This window comes from Cyrtonyx montezumae, unplaced genomic scaffold (genome assembly GCF_038088225.1).
Source record: "Cyrtonyx montezumae isolate F1298 unplaced genomic scaffold, pur_monq_1.0 scaffold_18, whole genome shotgun sequence".
Taxonomy (NCBI): Eukaryota; Metazoa; Chordata; class Aves; order Galliformes; family Odontophoridae; genus Cyrtonyx; species Cyrtonyx montezumae.
Window position 1 is genome coordinate 14284349 of NW_027071914.1, and position 24504 is coordinate 14308852.

The following is a 24504-nucleotide window of genomic DNA, read 5'->3' on the forward strand; positions in this document are numbered from 1 at the left end:
ATTCAAGTAGCTGAGACAGGTATGAAAATGCAGCCTCTGAAACTACTAAATGCTACAACCTTTAAATATATGTGTCAAATTAAGACTGCGTCACATTCAACTTGCACATAATTAGCCTAGATTGCAGAGCCTAGCCCGTTATTCAGTCTGCAGTCTGCAGCCATTATGTTTAGAATTTCACCTCAGTATATGAGACATACAAATTTCGTTGCACCCATTGGTCAGAGAGAGCAGGAACATGGCTTTGCTTCATTATGGAGAGCTGCCACTCTCAGTGTTCCCTCATCACACTGTGTTTTCATCTTATTTCTGTCAACACTGTAACTTGATGTATATAAACAGCTTTCAAAACAGAGTAAAACATTGCCACTTCTATTCTTTACCAGCACATTGCTGCAACAAATAACCCAGAATATACAGTCCGTGCCTAACAAATTGCTGTTATGTATCGCCCTTTTTTGTCTTCTCAGATGGAGAAGCACACTTCGTTGCTGTTGGCTTTTTTTGTTAGTCAACTGTTTTAAACTTGCCTGTAGCTCTCAAGTATTGAAGTGTTGCTATACACCTGTATACCTCAGAAGTAGTAACTGAAATAGGAGTGTTTTGCACAGAAATGGAGGAAGTTTCTGACTGTTTTCAGGATGAGTTACTTCCAATCTCAGTCTGACTGCTGAGAAGTGTCTAATTAGCACATAAATCACATGAAACTTACTGTGCACTTGTCTTATGTCAGAGTAGAGCTTAAAGCCAGCCTTTTATTCAGCTATGTCCAAATCCACAGTGATCCTTTAACATCAAGGAGAAGGTATTAAGCAATCCTTCATCAGGTCATCATGTCTTCATCAAGGCTTGAAGAGAAGGTGCCAAGCTAAATCCCAGTGACACTGGTCAGTGGAAGAGCTTCTGCTAAATCAGATCCTCTGCTGTGTGAATACGGATTTGGTAGCTTACAGCTATATCTTGGAGTAATGAAGGCTAATTCAGGAAGAAACTCTCCTGTACCACAAGAATTCTTTTTCTATTAAAGGATAATCTTTAGAAGAGTCTCATTATCCCTGTGCCACTGAAGGAATAGGTGAAAGAAACAAGGCTGGATGCTTTCAGTGAGGAAAAGAATTGAAAGATTCCTTTCTTGGAGGGAACAAGCCATCCATTATACTATTACTCCAGGCTGGATTATCAGTGTGTATAAGAAGTCACAATATATAATTAAAATCAATAGAGGTATGCTGATTCACATCTGGTAAGGATCTAGTCTCCTTCAAGCATCCAAATCCCAGGTGGAGCTGGGAGGTAATTTAGATAAGAGCCGTCAGCTTTTCTAAGAGCTGACATAACTGATTTCTGAGGAAAGATATGCAGAGCTTTTCTAAAGGATGCCTCACAGTATTTCAGGGCACAGGATGATAGGAAGGCTCTGTTGCCCATAAGAATTTGTTTCCTTAGAAAGGGAGTGTATCATGAGGGGAAAAAAAATGGATGAAACATAGTGATATGCAAAATTCAGAAGGATAAAATTAGAAGGAATAGGAGTAAATATTTTCAGTAGCTACAGTGTTTTAACAAGGAATAGTTTTACTAAGGATAAAATAAAAATATATCATTATGACACTATGAAACTAGATGCAGGTACATTAAACTTTAATGGAAATTTTCTACCTTTTTTTATCACATGGAACTCCACACAATTCAGTGTTTTGCTTACAGAGTATTCATATCCAATCCAGTACTGGTAGCTGCTAATAGGTTTGAAAATGCATTTTCAAATTTTGCTTAGATTGTTTTGGACACAGATCCTGTAGTTAAACCCAGAGGAGACACAGAGGTAAATGCTGCCTAATGTCCATTAATCTCTCTTGATATGAGTGCTTCGTTGCCATTGCTAAAATAAGCAAATTTCTGAAAGGTGAGAGGGCACAGTACTGCAGAGAATGAAGGAGTGTAAGCCCACTGACAGGATTATTTCAGCTAACATCTAAAATGCTGTATTTATTAAAAATCGAGCAATAAAATATAATGTTTTGTACTCAACTGGATGCTACAGGTGCTGAGGAAAGGGAAAGAAAGCTCCAAACTTTTACTTGTGCGCCTCTACCAGCATCACACCTTTAGAGCTGGAAAAGGGGGAGAGAAAGCATGAAATCTCACCTCAAGTCCTTAATTCCCTGTTGCTATTTCTCCTCAGAGAGACATCTGGATGGGAGTGATAAAGAATAGCATATAAATCCCAGAAGCATTGTAATTAAATAATTGAAGTGGAAATATCTGAAAAGCTCTGGCAATTGCATTTCTTTGGCAAGCACGGAGTTAAACAGAGAAGACAAGCTATAAGGAGAGATGGACAAAAGTCAGAAGAGAAAAATGTTAAACTCTGAATTGAGATTTTGCTAGAGTTGGTGAGATAAAAGCAAGATAAGGACCTGGCTATATAAATGCAGTAGTTACTTGAAACGAAATGCCTGAGAGTGCTTTATTAAAATTGGACTTTTAATATAAAAGCAGAGGCAATTTAATAGGTATTTCTCCTAAAAACTTAAAGTGTCCTCCATCCATGTAGGCTGCATTCCAAGGTTATTGAAAGAACTGTCGCTCTGGGCTGAACCCAATTTAGCACATGCTTCTTGTGTGGAGTGTGCATGTGAAAGGGACTCAGCAACACAAATCTGTCTGTGTTCTGAATGTGAAATGAACTTCTGTTAGATATCTTGCAAACCTCAGCTCCAGCTGCACAGTACTGCCACAGCCAAGCAAGAGAGGATGACATATTTGTGTCTGTTTGAACTTTTTATTCATCATTTGATCATGAGTGATGATACCGGCAGCCATACAGCAACAGGAAGATAGAAGAATTTGAGCCCTTATATATTTAATTACATTACTTTGCAATTTAATGTAAGATTTTACAAGTGTAAAACCTCTTAACATAAGAAAATTCAGTATGCCCAAGAGAATTTCAATCATGATTATGATCAGTGAAACTTCAAACCCTGCAGACAGAGGGTGAGAAAGGCCATGCATTGTAACTCACATTTCACTGTTAGGAATAAAAGCAATAAAAGTCATTTCTCTACAAAGGCAAAAAATCAAATCCCAGCATCATTGGTGTACCTGGCTTGCCATATGCATGGGAGAGTTTGCAAGAAGGCCTTCCTACGCCTGCCCCAAGTGTTTGGGCCCTGCAGTATTCACACACATTTCTCTAACAGGAGTTAAAACTTCTCTTGGTCCTGTTAGCTTGTGTTCAGATTGTTCAAGGACCAGAGATGTGAAGAATGATAACAAAACGGTTACCACCATACTGTGGCATCTAATAGTATTCTTGCTCTTGTTAAACTCTCTCCCACATAGGTATGTTCTGAGACTCATCACAAATGGCATCAGTTCAACCAATTCTTATTAGAATTCACTGCAGAAGAGACAGCACGGGACATTTTTTGTTGGCCCAGTGCACAACATACACACGAGATACACTCTATCAAGCAGTCCAGGATTAAAACATGCTCTTATCTTTACACATTCTGTCATTAGCAAAGAAAAGACCAGTTTGATATTATCTAGAAATCAATTACATTAAAAAGATAAAAGGAAAAATTGAACTGTTTGAATACTCTCGTGAACCGTTTTGATTTAAGGTTAATATTTCCTGGCATTTTCATGATTGCTTACCCACATACTCCATTCCCCCATCTCTTCCCCCATGAACTCTCAGAACATGTATAATGTTTCTCCCTGTTTTACCCTTAACAGAAAGCGAGAGGGGAATGATGGGCAAAGTTCCCCTAATAAGACAACAAAGGCAGTACCTGACACTTCTAGCTTATCCCAGAGTTGTGGTTATTGTTTACTTAGTTCACTGGGGTCTATAGCTTATTGACATTATAGTCTCCTGCTCACCTCGAGCACACATTCTAATCAACTCTTGTTGCAGTCAAGTAAGTGGCTGGAGGCAGTTCCCCTGAAAATTCATTGGTTTTAGATCCGTTTCTATATAATCAGAGCTCCAGTGTCAACACTTATAGGAAGATTGTTTCAGCAGCTAAGTTGTTGTGGAGCTGGTATATTGCTTCCTGATCAAATCTCACAAAATCAGAATTACTCCTGCGGCTAAGAGTGTCTGGGTAGGAAACTAAGAATACAGCAGAGCTTGCTTAGGTTTTGTCTACAAGCGCTCTTTGCTCAGACCTGGCTCTTGTTCTAGGACTATCAGGTCACTTTCTCCAGCCTTCGCCTTCAGCTCATGCTCCTGTCCACCTGCACACAACATCTCTGAGATGTTCCATGTGAAAGGAGCCCAAGGGAGTACAATGTAATACTGTCTGGAGTCAACAGGGATCAACATTACAATATACAAAGTAAGATTTGTAGTGCTGCATAAGCAACAACAAGAATAAGCTCTTCTTTCTTTCTCCCGAGTGCAGTGGAGATGTTCTTTCTCCTGCAGACTCTCTACATTGATGTTTGAATAGCATTCCTGTACCAGCTCCTGTAAAACACAGTCCAGATTGGCTGCAAATTGTGCAGATGAGTAACCATCAGCACATAGGAGGCAGTCACACTCATGATTGTTAAGAGTTCAGTGTAACAGATGTGATTGTCTGCCACACTTTTGAGCATGCACCAGTCTCTGAGTTAACACACCTGAAGGTATTTTCGTGGGACGGGTACATCTTGGTGTTCAGAGGATGGTTGGACTAGATGATCTTGTAGGTCCTTTCCAACCTAATGTACCTATGAACCTATGAACCTGTAATTGTGTCTGTTTGTGTGTGAAACTGCAACGAGCTTCTTTTGCTTATACACACATTATAAGGAGAGAGAATATTCACTGGAATTTTAAGTGCTTCATTCACTAAAGTTCCCTTATGGAAATCAAAACTAGGCAGCATTGGGGAAAGACTTCAAATCCTGAGGAGATCAAATCAAAAGAAGATCCCTGTGTTGGGAGTCTGCTGGAAGAATTCAGTGTGTGGGAACAGAACAAAGAAGCTCCTGCCAGAGAAAACAAATGGCACAAAAGAATAGTGGTGTTCTGTAAGATAACTCCATCAGCCAGGAGCAGACTGCTACTAGAACCAGAAGGGCTCACTGCATGTATTAAGGCACAGTCTAGGTACTGACACACAAATGTCAACGTTAAATAGAAACTAAAGGGCATGAGATAATGAAGTGAAGGTGGGCAGGTGAATCCCCAAGAAGCAGGAAGGAAACAGCAATCAATTGCAGCAAAAGTACGACATCAGAGTGACAGGGGTGTGGAAAACTGACTTTCCTGTTGGTCTCAACGAGAGGGAAAATATAAATGAGAGGAAATAAACCTTCCAGGTGCCCTGCAGGGATGTCATTGGGTCACTGATTCAAAGTGTCATTTGATTTTCACATTATTCAGTGCACAAATGAGCAAGATTGTTCAAACAGAACGGCAGTGTGGTTACTAGGAAAGATATCAGGCTGATGGCTTTTACATTGCCTTTGTTAATTCTTTTCATTGGCATGCAAACTGGTAACTGGCCCTGGGCCTCGGATTTGCTTTCCTTGGCTCTCTTGAGTCACTTTTCCCAAGTCCAGCACTTCAGTTACAGACAAGTATCAGCTGTAGACTTCAGACTTCCCTCCAAACTGGCTTGGTGTCACACTGTAGAAATGTTCTACCTCTTCTCTTTGAGCTCAAGGTCAATCCTGGAAGCTGAAATCAGCCATCATTTAAGCAGCCCTTTGGACTTCATGTTACGGGGATCCACACACACAGTCCTGAGGGAAGTACTGTAGAGAGGGCCCCAGCCTCCAAACTGCTCCAGAAGCCATGAATTGAAATTATATGATGCGATTTAATAACCAAAGGGTGAAAGATAAGACAGGAGGGTGTACAAGGACACAGATACTGAACTAAAATGTACAAGGAATATATACCCTTCAACCTCTCAGCTTTGTTTTGCCTGCGTGCAGCATGGAAACAGTCATGTCAATGGCAGGTAAAGCTGCAGGAAGGATGCACATTCTGTTCCATGGCAGCTTTCAAGATTAGACAGTTATATTTCACAGTGAGCAGGAACAGGACCAAAACCTTGTGAAAGCTGTCATGTAAAGAAGAGTGTCAGAGCATTCAGTTGCTGATCAAAACCTGAACATTTCATTTCTGGACAGTATGCAGCCTTCCAGTAAGGGCTTGTCTTTGCTGTAGGTGACTAAGGATAAATTCCTGGTCTGTTTATTCACAGTATGGCTCTTTTCCTACTTTGTCGTTGTTGTTGTTGTCCTCAGGCACATTGTAATCTGTCAGAAAGGAAACACAAATCTTTTTCCTGGCATCTCAGGGTGACCTAACAAGCTACTCTTCAAACTGTTTTCCCTTCCCACATCACAGTCCTCACTCCATTCTGTACTGTTCAGGGTTTCTTTTGCATTTAGATACTATTGTTTGTAGATTTTGCTAGCTTGGGACAGGTTACTCTAAGCACACAAGGGCACAGCCATGAAACTCAGTGAAAACACTTATCCATTCCACATACACCTCTGTAGTGTAGCACACCAGGTGGCATATTCCCATCCAGGTTGCAGCAGAGGTGCATTGAAATCTGAGCTACATCCATGGGGTCACAATGAGAATTGCCCCAGTGCTGCTGGAAAGTTGGACATCTTTTTTGTCTTCACTTTGAAATGAAGAAATGAATTACAAAGTCTCAGTAGTGTGAGTAGCCCAGCTGTTTCTTAAGACATGTGCAAATCTTGATTAGAAAAATAAAAACTTCAAACAATGCACCCAGTTAAAAGGCTCAGGCTATTTGGCAAGTTATAAATATTCTTGAAGAGTCATCAGCATCTTTCAAAAGCACAAGAAGTTTTGCTTTGTTAGAATTGCTGTTGCACATATATAGCAAAGCATCAAAAAGAAAGAGGTCTGGCATGGTTTCTTAGAGCTGAATTATTTACATGAAAGGCTTGTGAAATTAGATCCTTACTCCATAATCAAAATACTCTTTACAATCATATGAAACAAGATGCTTTCATGGAGTGTATAAGTCATTCCTGTATTTTGTCTTTGTACCCCAGCTCCTTTAATCTCATAGCATGGTGTGGACATCAGTTGAATCTACAAGCCTTTTAGTTCGGCAGAGGCATTGCCTGGGAAAAAAGAAAGTCTGTGATGATGTGCATATTGGAAGTAGAAAGGGAGATACTAATACAGAATTCTGCTCTCCTTTGATCATTTTCTTTGTTTCACAATGATTTCAACTCCATTTCTAAACAGTGGTATAACACAGTACAGAAATATAACCTGAACTTTTGTTAGTTGAACCACCTTTTGCTCCTCAGCATACATCCTGAAGATATAGGAGACTGGCTGTGCAGCAGAAGGCTGATCAGCATCATTTAGTTCATCATTTGATATGCTCCCAAATCTCTTACAGAAATGTAGGAAACTGTACCAAATACCAACCTGGAGTCCCTGGTTTTAAGCTAATTAACAGAGGAACAGAAATCAGGGGAAGGTTCTAATTAGCGAAACTACACCCCTTAATTTGTTGGTAAGATATGACCTAGGGGACTTTGGATCATCTTGGTTTGCATTTCGTGGTATTTTTCTCCTCCTTATGCATCTTTGCAAGCTTTCCCTTCAGTTTGCAATGTTCACGTGGCCCTCAATGTGAGAGCATATGCGAGCATATTCAAACAGTAAACTAGAAAAAGGATTTTGACCATCAAAACACTTGACCTTCTGAAATGAAATCACTTCAGCTGGAATACTGAAAGCCCAGAACATACTCATTTTATAGGCACAGCTTTAAATGGATTTACACTGAGTCTGCATGCAGAAGTAGAGATCTTCCAGAAAGAACATTTCTGGGTTCTCAGGTGACAAAGTCTGAAAGTTAGAGAACCTGCCACTGTTGTGCATGGACCGAATGTTCGTTGTACGACTGGTCAGAACTAGGACAGCTTTATTTTTTGATGTCGTTTAATAATAGTTTGTGGTTTTCTGAATTGATGCAGCTGTCAGAAAAAGCCTTTACACTTGATCGAACATGGAATTTTAGGCAGACCTGGGTAAGATGTTTAGATGATTATTCTGAAGTTTTTCATTTCGTTCTTTCTTTTTTTTAACTTTAATCACAAAATGCGAAGATTTACTATAGAACGTTTGAGAATAAGCAGATACATTTCTTGTGACAAATACTACATGAGAGCTTTTCCAAAATCAGGACCGGTTTGTGTTGATGTGTTGTGGTTTGGGAGTTTTGTAAAGCGTTTTCTGAACTTTCTGAAGAGTGTGAAAGTCTGCTTTGTTCATCTTCTGCAGAGTCATCGCAGCTGCATATTTTGCTTGTGCATTTGTCTTCTTAAATATGACAACCTCAAACATTTTTTAACATCTACTGAATCATATAGTCCACGATGGCTCTGGTGAATTACTGAGAAGTCACGCTTCTGAATATATAAAGGAACAGGAGGGAATATTTTTCTGCCTTAAATTTGCTTACAAGGACAATTGCTCATTATTTTTTAGAATGCTGTCTGCAAGTGTTTGAGTTTTATGAAAGTGAGGGGTCCTTTCAATGGGCCACCATCAATCATCACGTCAGCCATGGCAAGTAGTATTTGCATTCATTGCTTCAAGGTGATAATTAAAGGGAATATTTGTAATTGTATTTATTTACACTTGTGTTATTTGTGGGAGGATGATGGCAACTAGCCAGAATGCAACCTGCTTAAAATCACATGTTATACGTTTAATTTGCATAGCAATTAAAGTGTTTGGTCGAAAAGGAGGATGCTCTATTCTCTGTCAGTGAAGGTGAAAGCAAAAGACACTGGTGCAAAAGACAACAAGAAAAGTTCAGCCAAAGATAATCAAAACCCTTCCCCCAAAGGTAGCGTTTTTAACAGAGGTGTTTCTGCCCACTCATTTTACGGGGAATTAAATGGCACCTTGCTAGGTAGCTAAACCACTGACTGCTTCCTCACAACAGAAAGTAATTTTCACATTTCAGCCCTTTGACAGGGTTTCTTAACATTTGTATTTGTCATAATTTTCTTCTGTCAAAAGCAGACACTCAGCTCAGTTTGAAAATGTAACAATTAATTCAACCTGTTCTGAAAAACTGCTATCGCCTATTTAAAGTTACTATAGGTCACTTAAACAACCACTGCTTGTGGTGCACATAAGGACAGTGAGGTTCATTTCAGCATCATGTTTGTTACTCCCTGGTACAGCATTTCATAAATTGGTTTATCATTTAGGAAGAACACCTATTTAGCTGCTGTTAAGCTGCCCTTCAAAAAGAATAAAAGAAGTAATTGAACTAAACTAGAATATAAAGCCATTTGAGCTTAAAATGTCCACTTTAGTCTTACAAGTTTTAAGGCTCCAGGACACTGATGTTCACAGTGACTAGCAAATTTCAAGTTAGAGGCAAGTTTTAGCATTTGTTATTGCCCTACATTCTCTATACAATTAAAAAGTGTCATTTAAGTACTTAGGTATGGATAATGAGCTCTTATTCTACTCCAAAACCACAAGATTTTCCAGCTCTTAATGAAGTTTTGCTTATCATTCTCAGAAGACTATAGGGTTGCTGCAGGAGAAATATAGTTGTTCAGATGGTCACAGTTTGGTCACTGTGTGATGAAGGTCTTAAAATCAGGGTCTGTGCAAATGGGCTTTAGGACAGTACCTATGTTATGAGATTTAAATTCAGCCTCTTTCAGTATTTTCAGTGAAAGTACCTTAGCGTAAGCACAGTCTGCCATGTCCCATCTGAATCCCAGTGTCTCTGAGTTTACACCATTAGATGTACTCCATGGGTTTGTGGTAGATCTACTATAGTAGACAGTCATCTGGAGCTCCTGAATGACCTGCTTAGGGAGGAATCACTTGCACTGTTTTGTATTAATTTTTTGCATTCCTTACGTCACATGATGAGATAACAGCAGTGGAAGCAGAGGTCTATAGACCAATTCTTTATAAATTCTACTAAACTCTGAAAGCAGAGCAATTCTGAATGCTACAGCATCATCCAAGGTCTTGTAACAGCAATGCCAAAGCCTATGAAGCATGCTCTTGACAGAAAGATAAGCTCTAATATCTATTACAATAAAAAATAGTAGCCACTCTGAGGAATATGCAGAGATTAAAATAATCCCACTGCATTCATCTTCTCACTTTGTTAGCTAACTTTGCTTACTACCATTAAGTAACTATGTGGTTTCTGTTCATCCAAGAAATCAACACTATTTGCTACTTACTCAGCTACAAAAAGGGCCCCAGAGGTGTTTTGTGAGAGGGGCACAGATGATCTTAATCTTAGCAAGGTGACTTATATTGGGCTGTTCACCATTGTTAATTTTGATGTCAATTAACCAAAGAAACATGAGATCTAGACTCAGAAAAAGAAAAAGAAAAGCAGATAACTAAAGGTGCTTTTGCATCTGTAGTGCTTGTTCCCTTTACATAGGCAAAGAGTTTGAGTCTCTTAGTGAGACTTGGGTGTTACTGATGAATCCTTCTGTTCTCCACAACACCTTCAAATACTAAGCTGTGAAATATCTTCCCTATCCAGCCCCTTCTTACAAAACTAGCAAAAAGCATGATTAATTGTTATCCTTTTTACACAGAATCTATTATCATCTTTAGGAATAATGCTCCCCTAGAAGTGATTCTGTAAATAGCAATACACGTTACTTGGCAAAGAGAGAGACAGCCCAATTTATTCCAAGCAACAGCAACCCGAGAAAGCACTGCAAGTGTCACTAAGACAAGAACAATAAGTGAAAAATACATAAATGGAAAATGTTACCTATAGCAAGATTTAGTACAACATCACTGCTTTATCTGAAAGTCTGCTAAGTAATACATGGGATATCCACATTTTGAAATTCAGTCTGTATTAGGAAGAAGTCTGTATTAGGTACTAGAAGTCTGTCAAATAGGAATCAAACAAATATGGTTGTTTTCTTTTTAAGTAGACAGCCCGAGAGTAAATGTTCAGGTTTGCATGCTTTGAACCAACTCTTAGGGGTGTGCACGAGCTCTGGAAGATATTTAGCTTTGCGTCTTCAGGAGTCCTGAGATTTGAACACAGGAGAAATCAGGCCTCGCAGTATAAATGCCTGTAAGTTGTCGTAGTATTTCAGACCTCCCAAAAGCAGAAAAAAAAAGCCTGGCTGTTTATTGTAAGGCTCTCACTACTCTTAAATGCAGCATCGATCGCAGCATCAGAAGCTCTTCTGATATCAGTTTTGCCTCTCGCCAAAAGAGTTGGTGAATGATTAGACATCAGCTGCAACTCAGATCTAATTGCAAAGCAATGTTCAGTTTGCTCGGGTCTGACTTCACAAAACCTGAAAAAGCAGAATCCTGATTGGGTCTGGAATTCGATAGCACCTTCCCTTTCAATAAGAAATCATTGAATTTGGGGCTGAATCTTTTGCTTTGCCTCTTTTTATCTTTTGAAGGTAGGTCTTATTACTGTTGCTTTGTGTTTCTTTGTTCAACATTTAGCTTGTTAGATTTTGTTCCTTTTCAAATGTCTGGAAAAACTTCAACTAATTATTTTTGGAAGAAGCTTTTCTGCTTCACCTCTTTTTAATGGACTTTTTAGCAAAAAAAAGAAAAAAAGTAAAACTAGAGTAAATAGTAGGGATTGAATCTGCCTAGTTTGTGTAAAAGGAAAGAAGAACCAATAATATTCAATTCTGCAGCCCTTCCTCCACTCTAAAAGTATCTGCAAATCACTGGAAAGCTAAGAAATACAAAGCAAGAACAACAGATAGTTGGAAAATTCTTGTTATCTACTTTAAGAGAAGAGATTGAGTGGCTCTGAACGACCAACAAAATAAAATCGTGCAGCAGATACATTAGAGGGCTGGTATATGCACAGAGGAGAAGGGTTATGTCCAGGGACAGGTATGTATGAACATGTCCCAGGTATGTAGGAGCACCACATTCACGACTTGCAGAGTCAGGACACTGTTAGTCTCCCTCGCTTACGGAGATGCTGTTCTTATGGAAAAAATTGGAGTGTCTATTGTGTATTGCAATAGGAAAAAAGTTTTAAATGTGCATAATTAAAAGGACAAGAAATATTTTCCTTGACAGCCTGTATGCCCTGTTCACCATGGAGATGTTTGTCTCCTTGGTGGGACCATTTCTGATGCTGGAGTCAGCGATGCCTCCTGGAGCTCATCACAGGGAACAGGCAGCTGCCCTCTCTACAGAAGAAAAGAGGGACCTGGGGAAGTCCCACCTTGATGACAGAAGTGGTAACATCCTTCTTTTAGTGGCAACCTGCTAAAGAGCCAGGCACTGTGTTTCACCACTTTTGTGCCATCTAAACCAGGGGATATCAAAGCTTTGAGTTCAGCACAACTTCACACTTCAATTAGCCTACGCCGAGGCAACAACAAGGCCTTTTTAATAAACAGTAGAGCCATCTTAGCACCAGGGAATTTGCCTGGCAATTCAGAAGGCAAGCTTAAAGCACTGATTATTTGGGAGCTGAAGTGTCTTTTTTATTATCTCCATGATGGGACTTCTTGCTCAGCAGATGTCTTTGTCAGTCCCACTCTCAGTGAGCTTTTCTTCCAGCTCAGCAGCAGCCCATCTGCCAGAGTTATTATTCTTCTGTCACAAAGGAAATAACATTTCTTTCCTGGGCACGGCAAGGGATAGCTAGTTTTTAAAGCTAGCTCCTTGTTTTAATTACAATATATTTCCAAGCCCAACACTGTAAGAAAGGCTGCAAGAGCAATTAACAATAATGCAGCTCTATATGCTGTAAATACACATTATTCATTCAGTCTTAAGGAGCAAACAGAAGTCCAAAACATTATCTTGAGAAACAAACAATGGCTCTTTTTAAAAAATGCATATCTTCTTCAGCAAAAAAAAAAAAAAAAGCTGTTTATCAGAAAATTGCAGTTCTTATGTAAAAAAAGATATCTCCAGCAGTTCTTTACTTTCCAGACTATGCCTATGTTATATCCTCATAGGGAAATATTGAAATAATTTAATGTGGGTCTGCTTTTTTACATTATGTACTTAGCTTTCAAAGAGGGTATAATAATAAAGACAAAATAAAATCCGATACGCTGCTATCTGAAATGTTAAATTACAGTATTTGAAATCTATGATGAAAACTATTTGCTATCTTCTGCAATTTACTTTAAATAGCTCAGAAATGATCCAGTTCCAAAAGGCCATCACACAGACCTTGCTCCATGGATGGGCAGTTTAGAAATGCATGGCCCTGCTCTGACTAGAAGAGCTATCCCTCCTGTCGGAAGCTGAAGGGAGAGAAAACAGGAGCTGCCATTCCTTTGAATGGGCAAGATGTATAAAATAGAGACTTGTTTCAGCACCATAAAGCCTGCAGGGTGATCACATCAGGTCCTTTCCCACTTGTTCTTTGCTCTTGGGCAGCCTGTTCTGCACAGCTGCCTTGTGGCTGCAAAGCCTTCTTCTGCCAAGGGGCTGCACTGAGCTCCCTGTAGCAATGCCCTCGCAACAAAGCAAGCTCTTATTCCCTCCCGGGTACTTATCGTTCCAGGTAAAGTTTATAGTGCTTCATGGCCCCAAACCTGGTTCCCTGCAGTCACAGCCCCCAAGGCTGTGCTTTCCCTTTCTGCCAGGGATAGGAAGCAGAGACTTTTTCCAATGGGATCCAGCCTGGGCCTCGCTTTATTGCTTTTCATCACCCACACCTATAAATCATCTCAGCAAATAACCCTGTGGCCTTACTGCCAGCTTTTCCACTTCTGTCTGGGTAGCTGCTTCAGACAGCTTTTCTAATTGTCTCCTTGAACATGACAGAAAGGTGTTTTTAGGCATTGGTGCTGGGGCTGGGGCTGGGCAGGCTGTGTGTATCCCAGCACACATTCTGGCAGGAGCAGAGTGCCCTGGACATCCTCTGTTAGCAGTCAAATTAAAACCCCTCACTAGCAAATGGTTCTTGTTCACTTTTTAACTCCAGAAATCTTAGCTGAGAGGTGTCCCTTGGGCAGGATGAGGCAGAACCTGCACAACCCAATATCTTCTGCAGGAAGTAATTCTGTCTGGCATTACATGCTGCTCAAGCACTGTTCCCATTAAACAACTGGAAATATAGGTTCAGATCCCAGTCGTACATCAACCACCTGAGAAGGCAGATTCTTCAGGTCTATGAGAAATAGGTAGTGACCTGCAAAGGTTCCTTTCAGTGATTCTTCTCTGTGACATCATCCCCAAAGCAGAGATCCTTGGGTGTGCCAGTGCTGGCAAAGGGAGGCATGAAATATGTTTCCCTTGCAAATAAAAGCAATCTTTAGCAGGCTAGTCATCTTTAGCAGGCAGTTTATAAACTGCATATTGCAGCTAAAATATCGATCTCAAATATTTTGCTATGTCTTCAGTGTTTCTGGATCAACTAGGGTAAATCTTGACGTTAGAAAAATAGAGTCCATCCTTGCTGGAATCTGTATTTCTTCTCAATCCCTCATGCTGCAGTAATAAAGAATGGCACAGATGATTTACCCTTAGAGTAGCTAAGTTCTTTCACCCTATCTTCCCCAAAACAGCTATATGAACTTAAATTCCATTGTTTGTGTGATCAGGGACTGAGTACAATGTATTATAGTGTTTTCTTTGTGACATAATAAAAGTGTTGCAGCTTCGTGCAATGTTGTGATATCTACTGTATGCAAATAATGTATGTTTTCATATACAGGTCTTGAATTTTATATTGCAACTCAAAATTCTATCTGAAACAATGCTTAATCAGGCAATAGATTTGTATTCCCTGTGCTCTCCCTTATGAACCCTTCTGGAATCCCTGTTTTATTACATTAGCAGAGCTCCTTATTTTTTAATATGAGGTAGGACAGGATTTCCCCACTTCAAAGGTAAATTAAGACTGAGAAAGAGAGGCTCCAGGAATCAGGTTATTAAAGTGTTTACATTGGCAAAGCGAGGAGCCTAGTGTGGATTTTCATGAGTGCTGAAGAGAGCTTTTAACTTCCCAGTGGACTTCAATCCATTTCCCTGAGGACATCTCTGCAGGGACTGATCTAAACTATTCCTTTCCACAGGACAACGGGACCATGGAATCATAGAATCAGTAAGGTTGGAAAGGATCTCTGAGATCACTAAGTCCAACCCACCCCCACCATGTCCATTGACCATGTCCCCACAGGGTTTTTCTAAACCTCCACGCTTTCCTGCTGCAGAAATTTCCCCACAGACAATGCAGTGTGTTCTCTGACATTACCATACAACCTCCTGAACTTCTCTGCTCAGCCTTTTCTATTGTTGCACTGGGAATGCCTACAGCCAAGTGGACAAAGCCCGTAACCACAGGGTTACCCTTCAATTGCTGGGGGCACTGCAGGTTGCTGATCAGAGAGCTGTTCTCTGGGAGCTCAGCATGTGAAAGAAAGGTCATGCATGGTAAAGTCGACCAGCAGAGAAAAATGTATGTGTGTGCATGTGCACATACATGCTAGAAGAGAATCTTTGAGAATGTATGCCTTCACTGAGAAAAAAATTAAAGATGCTTAGATTTTTGGAGATACTGAGTACCCTGTGTGTGGAGATAGAGATATTAAGATATTATTTCCAGAGCTTTTTTCTTTTTCTTTTCCTTTCTATTTTTTTTTCTTTTTTCCTTGGACAAATGAGGAGTTCTAGTGCTATTTTTGCACTGCATCCCTCAGAGACTCTCATGTAAAAAAAATGAGTATGACAAGAAGGAGAAATTCTTCTTTTTCTTTTTTCTTTTAGTGGTGATGAAGTCTTTAGGGATTCAAAATATAGAATTGAATGAGAATGCTGAGCTTCCCAGGAGAGGCACAGAGGAGGCTGCTCAATTCTTTGTTACTTCTCCTGGGTTTTCCTCTGCACTGCACTGGTTTGATAAAAGCCCATCCCATTACGTTGAGGAACTGTGTACACAGACTGGAGAGGATGAGGTATCTCCATGAATTTGCAACTACACAAACACCTCACTTACTTTTTTCCTTACAAGTGATATTTCAGTGTTAAACAGAAGAACAGTAAGCAAAGTTATTTTGCCTCAGCATGCAATGCTTTCTGTAGCCATCTATTCAGCTTGATATTTTGAATTCCTTACTGTTATTTAAGAGAGCATAGGCAAGTGGTCACGTGTTGGTCCCTTTTCAAGGAATTTCATATTTTCATGCCTTGAAAATGGATTGCAGCTGGTGCTGGGCATCCACTGCCACACACGTGCCTATGAAAAGATGTCACAGAGAGAGATGAGTCAATAAGACTCACTGCTGACCTGCAGCTGATTTCTATGGGAACAAGGCTCTTTGGAAAATGTTAACTAACAACTTCAGAGTGTTATAAAGGCCACCTGGAAAACAAAGGAGAACAAAAGCCCAGCAGACTTCTCTCTGATGATAGAGCTTTGGAAACACAAAGAACTTTGTACTGGAAGTTATTGGTGTGAGCAGTCTGGCTGGGAAGGCTGCAGTTTGGCCTTAAGCTGATTTAGTGTCTGCCTGCTGCTGAATGGGATGGCCTCGAGCTCCAGGGCTCACTGTGCAGCCTCACAAGAAGCGAAGAGTGTGGAGAAGGAGAAAGAACTCTGAGCTGGTAGCAGCTGGCTCTTCAGCATGACTTAGGTGTTAATCTGAAGCACACTTCTAATCTCTGAGAGTAAGAACGCAGGGAAGGCAGAGAAACATCTTTGGAAATGACACGGCAAGCTTTCACACTCTCTCAGAAAAGCACAGAGGAACTCTTGAACTGCCAGTTCTTGCAGCACTTCTCAGACTTCAAAATATTTCTTAAAATATTCCTAAAACTTTCCTTACATGTCAGGGATCCCTAAACTCCTTCAGAGCCATAATTCTGATTATTTTCAAATTAAAATTCCTATCTTTTACACTGCTTCCCCAGCCCTATAACAGTGACATCTTATAGCTCAGAAAACTGAAAAGCAATCCAATGTAACCCAATTTGAAATGATTTTTTAAGTCTCCCCAGATCTTGCAGTTCTGGGGATTTTTATTTTAAAACTACTTTATAAATTATACTTTGTATGGCTTAAGCTATAGGAAAGAGATTTGGAATAAGAGAATAAGCAGCATCCCTACATCAGATCGAGTGGATAAGGAACAAGGGCAGTGAACTGAAATGACATTTCTATTATACAATAGGCCAATGTAGATCTTGTTAACAGATCTCCTAATTCTGGTGCCCTTTCTAATTATCCATGCTGTCTTCTCTAGTCTAGACAGCACTCCAGAACTTACAGAGAGAGGATAACAATCTTAACTCTTGAACCTGGTGACTCAGTATTAATTTTCATTGGGAAACAAGTGAGTTGCCTGATTAGAAGACTTTTGTGATAACTTGGTCACTACAAATTAAAGATCAGTGGTAGAGAGGTAAGCCACATTATTTATTTTCTTCTCTCATCAGTTTCTAGTTGATGAAACTACCATTTTTTAGGATCTTGGTTATAGACCCTCTGTGCAGGAAGAGCCTTTGGTCAATATAATAACATGAGAGTACACTTGAGACAAGCTGGTGATGTTTCCATCTGGCCACTCTTCTGAATTTGTTTTACTGAAGGCAGCTGAAGAGTTTGCATGGTCAAAAGAACTTAAGAAGCGAACAAATGGAGGAAGAGGTAATGAATGTGTTTCCATTTTAAGAGCTTCAGCATCTTTCTGTGAGATTTCACAATGGATTTGAAAATGACAACTTCCAGTAAGGAATCTAAATGGTCCTATTGGCAATCACTGTACATCCAAATAGGAATTAGTTGTTTTAATTATGTGTCAGCACTGGCAGTCAGAAACGGAAGCTGTGAATGAAGTGTTATTTTTCCTTTTCTCTTGTACAAAATAATCAGAGCTGTTTTTTTTTTTTTTTTTTATGTGGCTAAAGTTAACTTCTTTAGAAGTCATGATATAAACCCTACCAGAAGAAGGGTCTGTGTTAAGACAGTATCCTAAACTTTTTTAAACCCTTTTCTGACTTGATCCAAAATATAACAGAAACATTAAGACTGGAAAAGCCCACTAAGATCATCTGGTTCAACCATCCACCTGCCACCAACATTGCCCACCAAACCCTGTCCGAGGTGCCACATCACAGTTCTTGAAAACCTTCAGGAACGTTGACTCCACAGCCTCCCTGGGCAGCCTGTGCTGATGCCCCACCTCTCTTTTGGAGAATTTTTTCCTAGTTTCCAACCTGACCCCCAACCCGGGGCAACTTGAGGCCATTACCTCTCATCCTATCTCTGTTACCCAGGAGAAGAGGCCCCACCTCATCACAGCCTCCTTTCAGGGAGTTGTAGAGAGCAATAAGATCTGCCCTGAGCATTCTCATCACTGTACTGAACCATCGTGGTTCCCTCAGCTGCTCCTCATAAGAACCTTATTGCACTCTACCACTTCCTGAAGGGGGGTTGTGGTGAGGAGGGGGTAGGCCTCTTCTCCCTGATAAGTAATGACAGGACGAGAGGGAATGGCCACAAGTTGCGCCGGGGAAGATTTAGATTAGACCTGAGGAAGCATTTCTTTTCTGAAAGAGTGGTCAGGCACTGGAATGGCCTGCCTAGGGAGGTGGTTGAGGCACCATCCCTAGCACTGTTCAAGAAGCGTTTAGATGAGGTGCTAAAGGACTTAATTTAGTAGTTGGGTAGAGATAGTGATAGGAGGATGGTTGGACTAGATGATCTTATAGGTCCTTTCCAACCTTATGAACTTATGAACTTATGAACTGTGCTCCAGACCCCTCACCAACTTTGTTGCCCTTCTCATGCATCATCCATAGCCAACGTTGAGACGCAGCCCACTGAAAAGGCTGCATATAACCACAGAGGACCAACATGTACAAGCTGACTAATTTTTTGCATCTGTGACTTTTGCTAAAGAAATAATTAGTTTTCAGGCTGAGAGTGTATAATTTGGTAAGACATTATAAGCATGTACAATAACAGCAGCAAACTTTAAATCACTAAATATTTGGAGAACTTCTTGCAAATATACTCTCCTGGCTACAGTGATTACCTACTCGCTGCTATGTTTGCATACTTGCCTGTTTTAGTATCACCCTTTGTCTGCTCAGTGTAATACAATGTTAAATCATTTTTCAGTGTAATCTTGTAAAGGACAATTGTCTGCTGTTTGAGCTATAGCAGCTAAAGCTAAGCTGAATTACAGAGAGGAAAAAAGGACCGAACAAGAAATAACTCCCCAGGAGTGTTTGCTGATGTAGGTGACTGTCACATTGGTAACTAAGAGAGGCTCCAAGGACAGCATCAAGGTGAGGTCCTAACACTTCCCATGGAGCTGGGTTGAGCTGGGTGCATTCCCCAGGTGTCAGGACTGCTCACACCAGAGAAACAGCAGACATGGAGGGAAGGCAAAAATATGTGGAAGACTTCTCTGGAGGGCTGCTTTCCACAGTTCTGAGTGTCTTTTTTTCCTATTTCCAGGTCCAGGTTTAACTTAATGCTGCCTAGGTTATGCAGTTAGCAGTACAGCTGCCATCCTTCAGCAACGTACAGAACTGTTGCAAAAAGGAGCAGAAGCCCTGCAGGGTATTTTTTTTTATTTTTATGTATTTTTTGTTACATCAGCTGCACACACATTTCAAAGTTTGATTTAAATGATGACACAGTCCCACTTCTCAAACCTTGTTTATTTGACAGGCATTGACTCAAACAGTTCGTGTAGATTTTGGTTCTTGGGAACAGCTCTGCATATAGCTTTTGGGTCTGAGATTGCTGGACAGTAACATTCTGGTGACAAAATGATCAATTTTGACATCTTTGGAGCACAGTTCACTGTGTGAATTACTGTGCTATAACAAATTTTGCCACACTAAATAGACCACGCTTCCCATTCTCCAGAAGTTTCTGCAATCATTTACACTTACACAAAGTAGATATTAAAAAATATCTTTTGTCATCCAAATCACTTCATAAAATTGAAAAGCACAGGCTTCTACTTCCAGTACAGGTGCACTGGAACCTTTTATGCACATTTTTTCCACCAGAATGCTTGTGCATGCTTCTTATATGTGCATTCCCATCAAGTGATCTCATTGAATTTTAAAAATGAGAAAATTTTACCTTCATTTAAAAATGTATCTTCATCCCAAACCTCTGCAAATAGAGGTTTTTGGTCTTATTAACCTGAGGGAAGCTGTCTGTGATATTGCTTTTCCATTCCTTATATATAGTGGCCTATGTTACAGATATCTTATTCTAGAGGCAGATAGACCAGAAGAACAGTATCAAACACATTCTGAAGCAGTGATGAAAAACAATCCCTGATGATGCATACTTTACAACAACAAAAAAGCAATTGCCTAAATAACATGGTAGCACCAAACTCCAAATATTGTTAAGAAATTAACTAGCTGGCTTGCTGGAAAAGCAGTACAGGAACAGGTTTATCAGTGATAATGGATGTGGCATACAGTAAATACAAATCATATGCTTAATATTTAATTGTTGTACTATTTTTTTTCTGATATGTTATGGTCAAGTGTTCTCCATTACCAAGCTTGGCTGAAGTATGCAGGCAGGACTTGAACAGCAGAGGTATCCTAAATAGCAGAGGTATCCTAAATACTCATTTCTGCTTTCATTCTTGTTTCCCTTCTAGCACACAGTGCAGTGACTTTCCACACAGTGAAACATCTCGTGTAAGAGAACCCTAGAGGAGCAGCACGACTTTCTGGGCAGCATGCAGATTAAGCTCTGAGTCTGGCAATGCTGTTGGTAATGCACCCAATCCTCTCATGTTACCCCTGTCCTGAGAATACTTCAAGCCCAAGTTTGTTCTGAGCATTAAATTGGCCTTGAGATGAAACAGCTGGCTGAGTTTCCTTGGAGGGAGGCCAATGGGCGTTTAAGGAAGGCAATGGATAGCTCAAGCAATATCCCTGATCTTCTCCTTTTATCTGGTGTCCCATGACACAAAGAATGATCTCTCTCTGGAAGCTGTGTTGCAGTGTGTGAATATATTAGATATGCTGGTTAAGCCATTTCTCCTCTTTCCCTAGCTCAATAGCCCTCATTCCTATTGTTAAGGTGGTTTAAAAATGTGCTGTAAAGAACATCCACCCCAAGTCAAACCTTCAGGACTGCAGACAGTGTACTCTCAGAATACCCAAGTAAGCTAAACACTTTCCTAAAACAAAAAATGGGCAAGAAGACGATTAAGAGCCGGAGCTTTGTTCTGTCAGCACTGGCTGGTGAAGCAATGTATGCATCCCCACATCATGCAATGCCACATCAACATCTCCTATTCACTTTTCTCCCAACTCCAGCACAGCTGGGTCATTTACTCTCAATTTCCTTCAATAACGAGATCCACAATTACGACATAAAGGTGTGAAGAAAACCACTTCATTTTAGCTAGAGCAGAATACACAAATGAATGAGTATTCCTTCAGAATTTTTGACCTTTTCTGCTTTTCTTCAGATTCAGAATAAAATACCATTTCAAGTGATTGCAGTCTCTAATGAGACAGAACTGCTGTCCTCTTCACGGCTCCTTGCGGCTGATTCAACAAGTAATTACGTATGACGGCAACATTTCAGAAGAAGGCAGTTTGAAACGCTGCAATACTTCTCTCACCACGTCGGAGTCACTCATGGTTAAAAAAAATATTCTTTTAACAAGCTGAGTAGCTTGGTGTTTATTGAAATCTGGAGATCAGTAGGTTTGGTTAACACGTAATGCCTCTGGGGGCCACATACTGCCATAAAACAGAAGCACTCCCACAAGATGTGTGCTGATAGGCAGGTGAAAATTTTAACCTTTCAGGCAAAAAAGTACCCCCTCCCCCTCCCTGTTTCCCTCAAGAATCCACTTAATCATATTTTGAAATCTAATAGGTTTTAGGAGTGATAACAGTAGTCCGGGCTGCAGCAATAGAAAGAAACTGATTGTTCTAACCTTTAACAAGAGTGAATGCAAAGAGCGATTAATTCGTGAGGCTTTCTGGGGTTAGAGATGAAATCCCAGCTCCCTTGAAGTCTATCTTTTCAGCTCATATGGAGATTGCACAGCAAGGATCAAAATCCAGCTCCTGTTTTATTCCTACAATAAGCAACTTGAAGTTACACTACCACCAAAAAAAGCTGTCTCCACATTAAGGAGAAATAAATAATTGCATGGTACAACTCAAATGGGAGGTGAGAGCTTAATGCAGAGATGGAGCAAGTTCCTGCCCCATGTTTTGCAGCAGATCTGAGGAGATAACTACCATGGACTACTTTGGCTTTAGACATAGGCCATGAACAGAGGAGCCCACTCATGGAGAGCCCCTGGGGGGATAGAGTACAAACACTCTGGAGCTTCTGTAACAGCAGAGCAAACAATATGCAAATCGCTGCTTTGAACAGCTCGCTCCAATACGTGCTTTCATTCCCACCAAAGGGCACTTCACAGCAGTGGCTTTGATCAAGCAGACTTTGGTGGTAACTTTGATGATGTTTTTCGTTAGTAAATTGTTCTGTTGTTGGGGGTAACCTTACACTGACTGAGTCCACCTGGCTGTGGAGTTCCTGTAAATGCACTGTGCGTGTTACGGAGCATCTATAATTTGAGCTGGGGAGAAAGGGAGGAGGGAGATTCATGGGGAGGGGCTGCTGAGGAGCAGAGGAGGAACTGGCAGCGAGCAATTCCTCTTGCTGGGACAGGTGGAGCCAGCAGCTGCATTACAGAACTCAAACCACTATTTGACTTCATGAATTTTCATGAATTGAAATGGAGGTGCCATTTCTAGCACCACAAGCTCTGTTATGTGTGTTTCTCCATATAGCCCAGGCCAGATTTGTTTTCTACACTGTGAAGTGCTCTGTACCTATTTTATTTTATTTTATTTTATTTTATTTTATTTTATTTTATTTTATTTTATTTTATTTTATTTTATTTTATTTTATTTTATTTTATTTTATTTTATTTTATTTTATTTTATTTTATTTTATTTTATTTTATTTTATTTTATTTTATTTTATTTTTTCTTTAATGTAGCACCACGCAATAGAATTCTGATGATTTTCCTGCTCAAATTACTGGAAATATATGCCAGACTTATAAAGCAACAGGAGTGTACACCTTTGATTATAGGTGTACAAAAATACCATTTATTTTACTGAGATAAAGTCTAGAATAAATGTATTTCTCTCCTTGCTTCAGATAGATCTTTAACCTTCACATCTCATTTTGATCCTTTCTGCTATGCCTGTGCCAAAGCACTGCTGTATATACTTTGAGAGAGATTCTTCACATCCTGGAACGGTCAGAACTTCTCAGAGCTGAAAAGATAGGAAGAAGATGCAGCAAAATGATTTTAAAAGCTTGGGAACTTCCTTTTAAATTCTATTGCAAAAGAGTTTTCCTTTTGAACGCACACATATGGCAGTGCAATCCGTTTGTACACGCTTTACTGGTAACCGAGGCATCATAGCAACCCGTACATCATGTGAGCAAGCCTGCTGTCACTTCCACTGGAGAGACATTTCTGGGTTTTCTGGGCTTCCTCAAAGCTGACTAAGTTTAAGAGTTCAGGATTATGATCTGCCACAAAATGTTTTGATGATGAATATTCACTTGAAAATTTATTGGCTGATGTAAAGAAGATCTAATCATAAACACCCTGGGTGATAAGAGCAGCTGCAAGCCCTTTCTTTTCTTTTTTGGTCCAGAAGCTCTGTAGTTTTTAGATCTCATCCCCTGTAGAAAATAAAATGTCACTGAAGATTGAAATGACTTCAGGTCTTTCTTTTTCCTTTGCAAACAGTTATGGTGATCAAAGAGCCACAGGGTGGGAGGATTTAAATGTGTCAGATATCCATCTCATCTGACACTGTCAGTTTCTCTAGATTTCTGCCTGGGTTGAACTGAATCAAGGTCTTATCTAGGAAGCCTCACATTTCAGGACTGTGACATTTGCCTTCCACAGCTTCACTGAGGGAATGACCTAACACATTGCCCATGAAGTGCTCTCTCATGATTTTAATGCAGGTTTGCAAAACGATTTTACATCAGTGGGAGATGAGGTGCAGTGAGCAGGAGAGCACAGGAGGCAATCCACATGGGCACTGGGTGTTATTACTGCAATCTGAGGAAGCGCTGCTGGCTCATTAATTCTTAGTGTGCTCTCAATCTTGGATGCTCACATGTTCTGTGATCCTGCTAGGTTTCCATTTAACATTGCCCTCTTTAATGTTTCTTCTTCCAGCTTCTTTTTGCTGGAACGCTGCTGCTCTCTAGCTTTCAAAAGTTCCTTGTGTCCTGCTGGTGTTTTTTGTTTGTTTGACAGGTGCTTTCTTCACACTGTTCTCTAGTTTCCTATTACACTGAAACTCTGCTATCAGTGCCCAAGTGAAAGAGTTGCATGAAATGTTGCCAGATGTTTCAGGGTAGCCAAAAGCGCTGTGTCCACCATCACCAGAACAGGTGTTAAAGTTTAGTGTGAGATTGGATGAGGCTCAGCCAGCTCAAGAAAAGAATGTTTCAAACTGGACCTCT